The sequence below is a fragment of the Rhagoletis pomonella genome, unplaced genomic scaffold (assembly GCF_013731165.1).
Source record: "Rhagoletis pomonella isolate Grant_MI unplaced genomic scaffold, Rhpom_1.0 Rhpom_scaffold_00004, whole genome shotgun sequence".
In the NCBI taxonomy this organism is placed as follows: Eukaryota; Metazoa; Arthropoda; class Insecta; order Diptera; family Tephritidae; genus Rhagoletis; species Rhagoletis pomonella.
The window spans coordinates 79,711,158-79,724,885 of record NW_023458558.1 but is presented as its reverse complement, the minus strand read 5'-3'; positions in this window follow the sequence as shown (position 1 = coordinate 79,724,885).

Below are 13,728 nucleotides of genomic sequence, written 5' to 3'. Positions count from 1 at the left end.
AAGACTATTGCATTTACCTACAGTCACTTTTTCACATAATGGAAATGGAAAAATGTGCTGCTTCGGTGATTAATGAAACCATTCCCCACCTATTTTCAAGACTACATAAATGATTGTATTAAATATGTTAATGTATGTAAATACTTATATGCTTGAAACTACTATTATCTTATCAAACGATTCCTAATCTTTGACAATACTTGTTCGACTTCATTCACCACGATCTTGAAAATTGACCAAATCGGCGTGATTATATAAATATCCGAAAACATTAAAACGTTTGAAATAAATCTCGTCTCACTTTTTTGTATTTTTCACTTGGTTTCTGAAGTAATGACGAATTGAAAGTTCATAAGGGAAAATTATAGTTTTTGTAAGTTTTATCTAAATATCTTAAAAACTTCTAGACTTATTGAAAAATGATAAATGAACGTGAGGTACTAAATTTAATAACTTTTAATTTGATATATCGTCCTGTTTATAGCAATTAACGCATTCCATAGATATTACTAACCAAAGCTTCATTTTCAAAATTCATACACTTTGATTCAATTGCGCGGGCTAAAGATAAGTTTCAAATTAATCTTTCGTGGCCAATAATAATTGGCTTGGACCTAAGACATTATAATATTACTATTTCCATACGGTCCAATGCCTTTTATTTTCCCCCATACAAAGTCGACCCAGCCTAATGCACATGGTATTAATTTAACAAAAACTTGCTAATAAAAGGTTAAATAATAACACTTAGTAAAAGACCAATACCAGAATGAAAGTATAGGTGAATACGTACATATATAAATAAAAGGATAAAGGCAAAGATAAAAATAAAAACAAAAACAAAGGTGCGTACGAATAAGAGCAAAAATGAAGACCAAGGTAAATTTAAAAACTTTACTTTTATAAGGGCAAAGGTGAAGGGGAATATGTAGGTGAAGAACAAAGATAAATATAAGGAAAAAGATGAGGATGAGGGTACCGATAAAAGTAAAGATGAAGATAGAGGAAGAAAGATTAAAATAAAGGTAATTTTAGAGAAAAGGATATAGATAGAGACACAGAGACTAAATCTTGGAACTATTTTAGGATTTGAGAGATTTCCGCAATTCTCGGGACTTATCAATATAATAATCGACATTTTTATCTGCTTTGTTATCGATAATTTTATCGATTTTGTTATCGAAATTTTTGTCGATTTTGCAATCAATATCTTCGGAACTTATCGATATAATAATCAATATTTCTATCGATTTTGTTATCTATTTTGTAATTGATATTTTTAACGATTTTGTTGTCGATATTTTTTATCGGTATTGTTATTAGTTTTGTTATCGATGTTGCTAAAGATTTTGTCATCGATATTTTTATCGATTTTGTTATCGATATTGTTATCGATTTTTATGGGTTATTTATCGTTTTTGTTATCGACTGTTTATCGATTTTGTTATATGTTTTGATATCGATTTTGTTATGGATATTTTTATCGATTTTGGTATCGATATTTTTATCAATTGTGCTATCGATAGTTTTATCGAATTTCTAATCGATTTTGCTATCGAAATATTTATTGAACTTGTCATCGATTTTGTTATCGACAATTTTATCGGTTTTGTTATCGTTATTTTCTTGGATGTTACTATCGATTTTGTTATCGATAGAGTATAAAAAAATGAAGATAAAGGTAAACAGAATAACATAAATGTAATTAGTACGAACAGGGGTAGAGGTAGGGATCTAATAGAAAAAAGACAAAAGATATAACCTTAAACAAAAGTAGATGTATGTATGTTTGTACATGTGTATGTTTGTATATTGATTATGAGACCAAATAGATATGTAACGTAAGTTTCACTTCTCCATTGTGGCCCAGGCGCACTTACTTTTTTTTACGAATTTAAAATTAGTTACACAGCTCACAATTGAAAATTTAAATTAAAAAAAGGATCAGTCCAGCACCTTCGTCTTGACCAGCAGGCTGTATCGGAGACACAGCCGCTAAACTTAAACGTGGAATACGTGATGTTATTAAGATCACATTCAAGTTAAAAACGGTATATGAAATATTCGTTTTGATTGTATTGAATTGAATTTAATAAATCAATATATTAAGTAATACTTAGCAATAGAGAAGCAGATCCACATTAACTTCAATCATATGTACCATCAGCTTATAAATAGATATACGCTATGACGTGTATCACTACTACGATTCATTTTTATTTCCTTTCATACTGCAGAAACTTGGATTACTTTTTATATTAGCCTAGGTCCCCATATTAGTATATTCGTGTTCGCGCTCGTCTTCGCATTATATTCGTCTTCGGATTTGTGCATAAGTTAGCTAAGACCTCTGAATCAGCTGGAAACCCTTCTAAATATAGTAAAAAATAAGCAAATCTCTCTCGTCTGATATTGTGATACCTACATATTTAATATGCCTGATGAATTAAGTTAAATTTGATTTTTTTAAATACGCGACAACGCTCCTAAACACAGTTCAGAAATAAAGCCGTTTTAAACCCTTTTCATTTGATACCCCTATTTTTAATAATTTCTTTAACGTAGTAAATAATTTCAGTTTACCATTATAAACAGGTGACAACCCTCTTGAATATTATTATTATTATTCAAACTAAGGATATCTTACCACCTTCGTTTCCCGTCATGGCTTAATATTTCATTTAACTTATGCATACTTTAATTAAATTATAATTTTAAAACAGGTGGCAACCCTATTCAAAATATTTCAAAGCCAAAACCTTGTTAAACCTTTTTCGACTGACAGTCATATTGCGATACATATTTAAATAGTATATCTGATTCCCTTAATTCAAGCTGGATTTAATTTCTAAAACATTTGGCAACCCTCTTAAATAAAGTAAAGAAAACAAGTAAGAAAGTCTAAGTTCGGGCGGAGCCGAACATTAAATACCCGGCGCAAATATTAAATACATATATGTTTTTTCACTTTTCCGAAACCTACCGCAGATGGTAAGCCGGGGTGTATCAATTTTGAGTAAATTAGCGTCCTTCAATTTCGAAATATTGAAGTTTCAAGCATTTCTGAAATTTACCGTTATATGAAAAGCGGCCGTAATTTTAATCCGATTTCAATAATTTTCAACGCTTTGCTTTTATGTGGCAAGCACAATAACCACACCGAGTTTGGTACAAATTGGTAGAACGGTTACCGATATACATATATGTGATCATAAGTGGGCGGTGCCCCGCCCTTTTCCAAAATTTTACCATAAACGTATTTCTTGGTAAAGAATTGTTGCAAGCATCAATTTTGAATAAATTAGCTTTAATATTTACTGATTTATCGAAGATTTTGTATTTCTCTAAATTACCGTTATATGAGATGTGGGCGTGGTTATCGTCCAATTTTAAAAATTTTCGACGATTTTGTATGCTGTACAAAGGCCAACAACTGTGCTAAGTTTGGAAGAAATTGGTGCAGCGGTTCCTAAGATATACACATGTAACCATAAGTGGGTGTGGCTACGCCCATTTTCCAAAAATTTATAATATTCTTATTTTTCGTCTAAAAATTGTTGTAAATATCAATTTTTTGTGAATAATCTTCAGTAGTTACTAAAATATCGCAGTTTTCGTATTTCCGAAAATTACCGTTATATGGGATGTGGGCGTGGTTATTGTCCGATTTTAAAAATTTTCGGCCATTTGGTATGCTGTGCGAAGGTCAACAACTGTGCTAAGTTTGGAAGAAATTGGTGCAGCGGTTCCTAAGATATACACATGTAACCATAAGTGGGCGTGGCTACGCCCATTTTCCAAAAATGTATAATATTCTTATTTTTCGTCAAAAGTTATTGTAAATATCAATTTTGAGTGAATTATCTTCAGTAGTTACTAAAATATCGCAGTTTTCGTATTTTTGGAAATTACCGTTATATGGGAAGTGGGCGTGGTTACAGTCCGATTTCACCCATTTTCAATACCAACCTACCTTGGATTAAGGGAAACGTACATACCAAATTTCGTTGAGGTATCTCAATTTTTGCTCGAGTTATCGTGTACACGGACGGACGGACGGACGGACAGACTGACGGACAGACAGACATGGCTTAATCGATTTCTTTTTTCATCCTGATCATTTATGTATACATTTGTCTACATCTATCTCGATTCGTTTTGGCTGTTACAAACAACCGTTATGTGAACAAAATTAATATACCCTTGTGCACAAGTGCGCTCGGGTATAAAAATGTTAACCCATGTAAATTTATACCCATACTTTAATAATTCATTTGACTTCTTAAATTATTTGAGTTTAACTTTTTACCCAGGTGGAAACACTCTTTAATGTTATAAATGCTCAGACTAAATATTTCTTAATACTCCATTTTTGACGCCAATATTTCAATATTTCATATAATTTAATTTAATTTGACTTTTCAAACAGATGGAATCCTGTTCAAATTATTTTTAACCAAGACCTCATTAAACCTCAGCACGAATGAAAATTCTGATTTTGCGTGTTATTCTATTCGTTATAATAGGTTTAAAATCAATTGAATTTGAGACTAAAAAGATTAAAATAAAATAATATATTAAAAAACTAAAAACGCGCCTTTATTACAATGTGAACTAAAAAATAAAAACAAATTATAGAAATAGGAATTAAACTTTTATAACCAACCTAAAATACGATTAAAGTAATTGACAATAAAATTAATTCTAGCGGAAGCAAAGCGTGGGGTGCTTCTTAGATTTTATAGTCCTGCTCTCGATAATATTCAATATTACTAAACTTAAAATCAAAAGTTCAAAACAATTGATATCAAGCACCCCACGTTTTGTTTTCCGGTTTAATTAATTTTATTGTCAACTACCTTAATCCTATTTTAGGTTGGTTTTAAAAGTTTAATTAAATGAAGTGAGGGAAATTACTATTTCTCTTAAATGAAATCTGTGTTTCTATAAATTATTTTTTACTTTTTAGTTTACATTTTAATAAAAGCGAGTTTTTAGAACTATAATTTTATTTAAGGCAATGATAATAAAGAACTTAAATATTTTTGATAACACACACTCCGCTTTATTCAATTCATACACTATTTTTCAAAAGTTTTTTTATGGTCACCTCCGACTCTATGCTACTAATAGTATGCGACTAAGTAAGGGTTCAGTAAAAAAAAAAGTACAACACCATGGTTTGTAAATCTATAAATGAACCTTATTTCATATACTGTCCAACCGTATTTTTTATAATGAGAAATAGTCAAATATATAAATTGCATAAAAAACAAAACCGAGATATGAGATTCATTCTTAGTAAATGCATGACTCGACAGTTTTTATTCGGACACAAAATTTTCGCTGGTTTATTGACAAACATCAGGTGTTGTGTAGATTATGTAAATGGAAAAAAAGGACTACGGTACATATTTTCTAACCAAATTTGTATTTTCTAGCCAAATATGCATATAATTCAGAAATAACATTGAGAAATGTTCACAAATAAAAGTGTGACGCTCCTGTTATTTTTAACCGACTTCCAAAAAAGGAGGAGGTTATCAGTTCGTCGGTTTTTTTTTTTTTTGTATGTATGTTACCGCATAACTTTGGACCACGTCAACCGATTTCGATAATTCTTTTTGCATCGGAAAGGTAGTGTCTCAAAGGTGGTCCCATACATCTGGTTAAGATTCGATCAGTGGATCATGAGATATATATATATATATTTTTTTTTATATGAGAGTTGAAGTCGGTTTTTTTTTTTGCTAAAAATTACTTGTTTATTTTTACGTTGCAAGATTTTATGCGTTGATTGCTCATGTTTGAGTTTACAATGAAATGGTAGTATTTAGAGGAGAATCGAATGCAGCCCGTTAGAAGTATGTGCTTGCAGTAGAAGAGAAGTTATGAAGAGTCAAAGTGGCGTGACTCCTTTTTTTAAATTCTGACACTCGCAGCTTTTATAGCATCCTGTAGCTGGTGCGTACCTAAAACTATTATCGGACAACTGTATAATGTTCTGGAGCAGGGTTGTTGCGAATATTCGCTTTCGCTTTCGCATTCGCAAAAATCAATGCGGATCTTTTGCGAATGCGAATATTGAAGGAACCGAAAATTACAGTTTTTTTGCGAGTTAAACTTGGCCAAATATTTTTATTCCGAAATAAAAGTCCTTTCCGGATAATAAACAAATCGCTTATCCAAATTAAACAAGTTTGGTATCACATGAAAGAGGACTTAAATAGCTTTAAAACACTTCACCACTTCTCCATTGCTGGTTTGTTTCTATTGGGCGTGATTATCTTATTTTCTAGTTCTCTTCTGACTGTAAAGGTTTGCTAGGCTTAAGAAGTTTTTAGAACCAATCGGTAACTCATAGTAAAATAATTTCTGCAAACTACTGCACACGGCGAATTCATACAAGGTTGTATCGGTAAAGCAAAACCAAAAATCATAATAACAACTTACTATGACAGCAAGAATTGCCACAAATGTACAACAAACACATCGTTTTTACATTAAAAACCACCGCGTAGAAATTTTCCAAATTTCCCCACAACATATCGTTCCCCAAACATTACCCACAAAAATTAAAATTTCCCCAAATTTGGGGAATTACCCACAAAAAGGCAACGCTGATTGGAAGATAGTTAAAAAAAGAAACCAACTTCTTTAAAAGGTTACGTTATGCGTGCACAAAAGTAAAAATTGATATTTTTTACTAGCACATCGTCTGCAATTGGAAAATTTAGCCGAATACGTGTGTGCTCTATTGTACAATATACTATTGAACTATGATCCTCGTTCACCACTTTTTTTTGTTCACTAAAAAGTTACAGAGCGAAAAAAAATAAAAAAAGCTAAAACAAAAACAATATATATAATGCCCAAAGGCATTTTTTTGTCCATGTCATTAAATGTGCACCGTTCGTTCGATTTTCGAAAATGGCTTGTCAAATGAAGGAGATTGGGATGTAGATTCTAGGACTTACCCTTGATTTTTGACAGTTTATGTTCGGAAATTTTTTTATATGACACAAATTCGGAGCAATAAAAAAAAATTGCCAAAAATCAACGGTAAGTCCAAGATACTTAAAATTTGCAATTTGCTTGCTAGAATTTAATGGGCTACAAAACTGAATACCAAAATTTTCTCTAAAGATGCTGATAAAGAAGTTAGAAATATGGTCAAACTTTGCAGATTTTTCATAATTTTTGCACAAAGTCTGAAATTGGGATTTATATCGTGTTTGTTAATTAATCACCTATAATTTCATAAAAAAATAATAAACATTAAATAAACTGAAGAAAAACAGTCAAAACTTACTAAAATGCTGCGTCCGAGTTTTTATTTGGTTCACTGTATATATATATTGGTAACCGATTTGTCAATTTGTACCAAACTCAGTACAATCATTGACCTTGGCAAAAAAAAAACTATATGTTGAAAATTGTTGAAATCGGACTAAAGTTACGCCCACTTTCATTCCCAAAAAAAAAACACGCACAAACGTTAAAAACGTGTGCTGCATTACTTTAAAACGTTGCACCACGTTGGATGTTGTATTCTAGCAGCTAAAGGAACGTAAACTAAAAATTTCACTATTTAAATAAATCTCGCTAACTTCAAAGAAATTCCAATTAAGAAGAGTAAAAACCTGGTTGTAGTCGACAATGAGCGAAAATAGATTGAACGGTAAGCTAATAATTCAATTTATAGTTCAATTGTTTATTACTTCGTCTTTACGTTTGTGGCTTCTAAGTGTACATCGAAAGTTTGTATGAGAGAACCAATATGAGATTACTTCTTAAGTAATTACAGCTTAAAACGATGTATACATTTTTAGTTTATCTTACAAAATTGCAGAGGTATATTACATAGTATACCAGAGGTTCCAAAACTTATTTTTCTCGTAGGCTCCTCTTAAAACTTTACTGGTTTCGGTGGACCATCTGAGGCTCATTTCTAACATATTCTCAATGTGAAGATTAAATCTAACGATGTAAATTTGCATCGCGGGTGAGTTCCAAAACTAAATTCGGAGTGCAAAAAAAAAAATATTTTCTTGTGTTCTTTTTATTAAAATAATGTGATTACATACTTGCAAGTTTTAAAAAATAGAGCCCGTAAAGCCATGAAAGAACTATCTCGCTTTGAGGAGTTATATTTTGTAAGAGCAATAAATAAACTACTCACATTTTCGGCTCACTTGTGAATTTGCATGTGATGTATTTGTTAAATAGTTTATTTGTGTTGATGGGATCATTTTTATTTTTATCGCTCCGAGTTTTAAAGTGATACGAAAAATATTCGTCACCAGCATTTTTAAAACACAAAACTTGAAACAACAAAACTGCAGAGCTTTTTACGCCAAACTTCCAATTCAGAAACTGACAAAACACATAACATCGATTCTTGATAAATCGATGATAAACAAACAAGCAAGAAGCTTAACAAGTGTTCCACCGTCTCATCCTCTTCAAAGCATGATGGGCAAATGAAGTTGTCATTTACGCCTGTCACAGCCAGGTGTTTGTGCTACGTGAAGTGACCAGTCAGCAGTCCCGTCTTCTTAGTGAGAGGAAAGAACTAGATAGACCTTCTGAGATTGAAGGCAACATGAGATTTGGCCACCTGCATCCACTCTATGGCAGTCATTGCTGGGCGAACTGTCCACCCAATTTCTGATGGTGGCTTCGATGGTCGAAGTGAGGAGTGCTGCTGGGTGCGGATCGAGAAATACCTGGTCTAAGCCAACTGGGGCCAAAGGGTCCGATGTCTCATTTCCAGGCACTCCCGTGTTGGCCGGCATCCAGAGTAAAGCAAACTCGTTATCTTTACCAACATAATTTAGTCGAGACTTGCATTTGCGAACTAGTTTGATGATGATGACACAAAGTGACGAGAAGTTCACCAGTGCATCAAGAGCATTATACATTAAAGTTAAATAAATAGGCTATCAAGTAACCATTTTGGTTCTTTACTATCGATACCGGATGAATTTTCGTGGACGTCCACTTACAACTCGTGGACCCCCATATTTTTTCACGCCCACGTAGACCCCTTTCGAGTCTCCCGTGGACCCCTGGGGGTCCACCTGGACCACTTTGGGAATCACTGTAGTATACGGAATTTTTTTATTTAGAATAACGTCTTGTCCGGCTATTTGGTAAACAGGTATGTAGAACTATGAATTAAAAAACAACATTAAATAGGTTTTAGTTGAGATATTGGAATTTGACCACTATGTTCTGTAAACTTCCCTTCTATTCACTTGGGAGTGTCCAGAAGTGAATTGTTTGCTTACGGTTCAAATCGCAGCTCAATTCGTCCCGATATTTATATCCACGTATCCCCTGTGTAGCGACCAAACACCCTTTTGGGAGCGATCAAATGTGACAAGACGTATAACCCCGAGTACGCTGGGTTTGGGTCCCTGCACGTTAAAACCCTGCTCAATGAAAAAAGTCATGCCTCGGATGATACCCCCTTCTTTTGATGACGATCACGACAAACGTAGAAAGGACTATGATTTGAGCGTATGCAGCTCGAATATCCGGACCCTTGATAGGGATGGTGCCTGTGCCTGGTTGGTTGATGTCTTCAGGAAAATAAAGACTGACATCACCGCCTTCCATGAAATGCGATGGACGGGGCAAGGCAAGGTAAGCGTGGCCGATTTGTCTCATTGTCCGATTTGGCTCATATTCGTGGTATAAATATATTGGTAAAGGTAGAGGCGATATCTACTATTGCACAAAAAAAGCTGCAAGGTGGCGCTGGAGTTATTGGTAAAAATCGTCAAGTGAAGTCAATCGGAGATACCAATGATCAAAGTTAAATTACCACCGTTAAATCAATCACCAGAACGATTGCGATCCTTGCTTTACGGCGACTGAACAGAAAAAAAAAGAATTCTTGATAAATGCCTAGACATACAATAGTAAGTCTTCTAAGGTATTTCGTCTGAAATAAGTCTATCTATATTGGATTTCTGTGGACTAATGATACTCGCCCATTTTGAAATTGACACAAATTGTACTATACAGATTCAAGGACGATTCACCATCGGACCAGATAATTGTTGCCGCAAGAACTTCTTCACGGACATAACGCTTTCATTAGGTTATTTAACACGGCAATGGAGGATATGCCTTCTGACGACCACAAAACCAAACGTGAATGCGATTCTTAGTAAAAATGTTGGACGAAATTTATAAATAAAAAAATAATTTTGGGCGGGACGAAGTTCGCAAGGACTTCTAGTAATAAAACAAAAACCGATTTAGTTTTTTTTTTAACTTGTAACTTCAATTCCAGTTCTGGTTAGATACAAAAATTTAAAACAAAAGGTTTGTCTCTATGGTAAAGCATTGGTGTTGTTGGAGAGATTAAAAATAATTAACCCAAATGGAGGAAAACAAATATTTTAAAACAATTAAATTCAGTCTTGAAAAGAAATTAAAGATTCATATCTTAGTGTAATATAATCCGCACTATTTTTAATAATAGTAAAAAAGTGACAACTAAATCGATGCATTAACACTACTGGAAATATGAAAATTTCGAACTCCGTCCAATCCTTGAAATAAACTGAAAAAAAACATTAAACTGTCTTGAGATTTTTGGTTGTTTTTTGAGCATATTTGGAAGCATATTTATTACTGTTTTAATCTTTATCTAAGTGTTTAAATTTACTTTTTTCTTGGTTATTTACTTCGGTCCTGCTCATTACACATCACTTTAATTTAAACACCACTTTGTAGTTTTTCCAGAATACTGGTTAATCAAAGAAATGCAAAAAGTTAAAATTTTGTGAGCGTGGCATACATAAACAAAGAAAGTTGTAGGTATTGAGGTAAAATTGTTTTGAAGTTGCACTTATGAAGGTTACAACGCAGAGACTTGCATTAATGAAGGAATTGCACGTATTGAGGGTTGCGTTTGCCGTGTACGCACTGTATATATTTTTCATCGGATAAACAGAAATTAAGTTACGAGAAATTATAAGTCTCAAACTACGAAAAACGCGTTTTTATACCTTAAGTCCAGATTGTGAGGGGGTATTCAAAATTCTAAGTACACTGAGGGAAATAATGCATAGTAAAAATGAATACTTTATATTTGATTATCGTTTAAAAATGTTCGTATTTAAAAATAATATTTTCATACAAAATTTATTACGCACGTATTTGACTGTTCACATCTGAGTATGTATATGCCCTGCACGGAAACCACGGACTAGTGAATCAAATTTCTAGTTTCGTACTAGGCCTTTATCGTCAAAAAGGAACTAGTCCGATAGGAGCTAGATCCCCTACCAGTCCAATATCAGCGAAAAGTGGTACTTTTAAAAAACTAACTTTTTTCAGTTTTTTCACTAGAAGTCTATATCTAAAGTGACGAATTTAGAACTGGTTCGGAACTATAGAAAAAGAGATGCAGAACGAACTAGATCTTATTTGTCGAATTTAGAACTAGTTCAGAACTATCGAAAAAGGGATGCAGTTTACTTTACATAGATATGTGTTTGGCGGCTTTTTCGTTCAAAGACGCTTCTATTGTGCATTTCGCAGATGCTTTTTCATAGCTTGGTAATACAAAACCAAAATATGTGTTAACATTTCAACATCTTGGGACTGTCTGGAATTTACATAAATGTATGTAAACGTACATTTCTTACAATCATTCAAACAAATTTAATTTCAAATTGAAAACACATTTCTTTCAAAATAACTTAAAATCGCACACACGGAAGAAGCAAAAAGATTTAAAAATCATGATACTTTTTTCTTTCGTCTGTCGATTTTAGAACTGGTTTGGAACTATAGAATTTAGGACTTGTTCGGAACTATCGAAAAAGGCATGCAGCGGGGGCCAATTGACACTACCTAGGACATCGCCATGTTAAATTCGCCAGTTGTTTGCATGCAAAAGAGATTTATCGCGAACCAGTACTGGGTCTAAATGTACTAGAAGCGCACCAGTTCAGAACTAGAGATTTTCCCCACAGGGTGTAAGTGTACATACGCACCCCAAGCATGCAGAGCGCCGCTCTGAGAGCGGTGACAACACACACATGCATACATAGTGCAAATCGCGTGCTCTGGTTTTGATGGATATTCAACATTTGAAAGCAAATTTACATGCCTGGATGTAGCTGAGTGCGCAAAGATGCTTGCCACAAGTTGTTAATATACGGAGATGGTCGGATTCGAATTCCGCTGCAGGCAACATGCAAATAATTTTTTTTTTTTAGTTTTTGTCTTGATTATTCACTTCACGGATGCTTTTTCAGTACGAACGCGGTCAATTTAATATGCGCGTAATTGAATTGAGAATGTACTAATATACAGTACTTTCGTTGACGTTTATAGTAAGATCAATTACGTTTCTATTTGATTTTAATATTTTTTTCCCTCAGTGTATGCATATTTTTTGTGAGAAATTTTTTTTGTTAATATTTTTGATACATTTTTATTTAATCATTTTTACGCGAATAACAAACGTCTCGGATTTTCGGGGTCATCTCGCGGTTTTCGGTAACGAGTTTTCTACGGACGCTCATGAGTCATAATCCACAAAGCCTTTCTTTTCCTGTTGCGCTTCTGAGACAGGTTTTTACTCTACGAAGTGTACTAAACGGCCGCTACACAGTCGCTGTTGTGCATGGAAATCATTCAAATCTTCCTCGGACAATTCCATAAATTGGACCAAAGAATGAGTTCAATGCCCATAACTAGATCATAAATCTGTTGAAAATGCTTCGCGTTCTTTTGTACCTTTTCACTGGAACATTTAAGTTCTATCCAGAATTAGAGCGGACGACCGTAAAGCGGTTAGCGGTAAGTGAACATCTGAACAGTTGCCGCAGTCAAATCCGTCAGAGTAACCACAATTGCGGCGCACAGCGTCAGTTGTCATTTTGATTTGAAAATTTTCATTAAAATTAAATATTTTTCGGTACGTGCATGTATTTCTGGAAGAAAAATTGGATGAAAATATTGGCAAACATGTGAAAATAATAAAATTTACTACAATCAACACTCAATCAACATTGTGCAGTCCCCGCTGGGCGGTAAAAATGTAAGTAAATTTAAATCAACCGAAAAACATCTGTGGTAAAAACGCTGGCGTCGCAATTATGGACCATTCCATATGCCGTTGTGAGTTTTAATTTTGACAGCGGTTAACCGTCGACCACTTTACCGTCGTCCGCTGCAATTCTGCGCAGAGCTTCAATTGACTACAATGGGTGCAATCTAGACCGCGAAGAATCTGGAGTATTTTCATTGGAAAAGCGTTGGCATTGGAAGGGATAGAATAACATTGGAAGGGATGGGAACGCATTGGAAGGGACACGAAGGCACTGGAAGGGAGTGGAAGGTATAGAAAGGCATTGGAAGGGATGATAAGGCATTGGAAGGGACAGAAAGACATTGAAAGGGACAGGAAGGCAGTGGAAGGTATAGAAAGGTATTGGAAGGGATAGGCACGCATTGGAAGGAATACGAAGGCAGTGGAAGGTATAGAAAGGCATTGGAAGGGATGAGAAGGCACTGGAGTAGATAGAAAGGGATTGGAAGGGATAGGAACGCATTGGAAAGGATGAGAAGGCATTGGAAGGTATAGAAAGGTATTGGAAGGGATAAGAAGGCAGTGGAAGGTAAAGGGAGGTATTGGAAGGAACTAGAAGGCATTGGAAGTCATAGAAAAACACTAGAAGGGATAGAATTGCATTG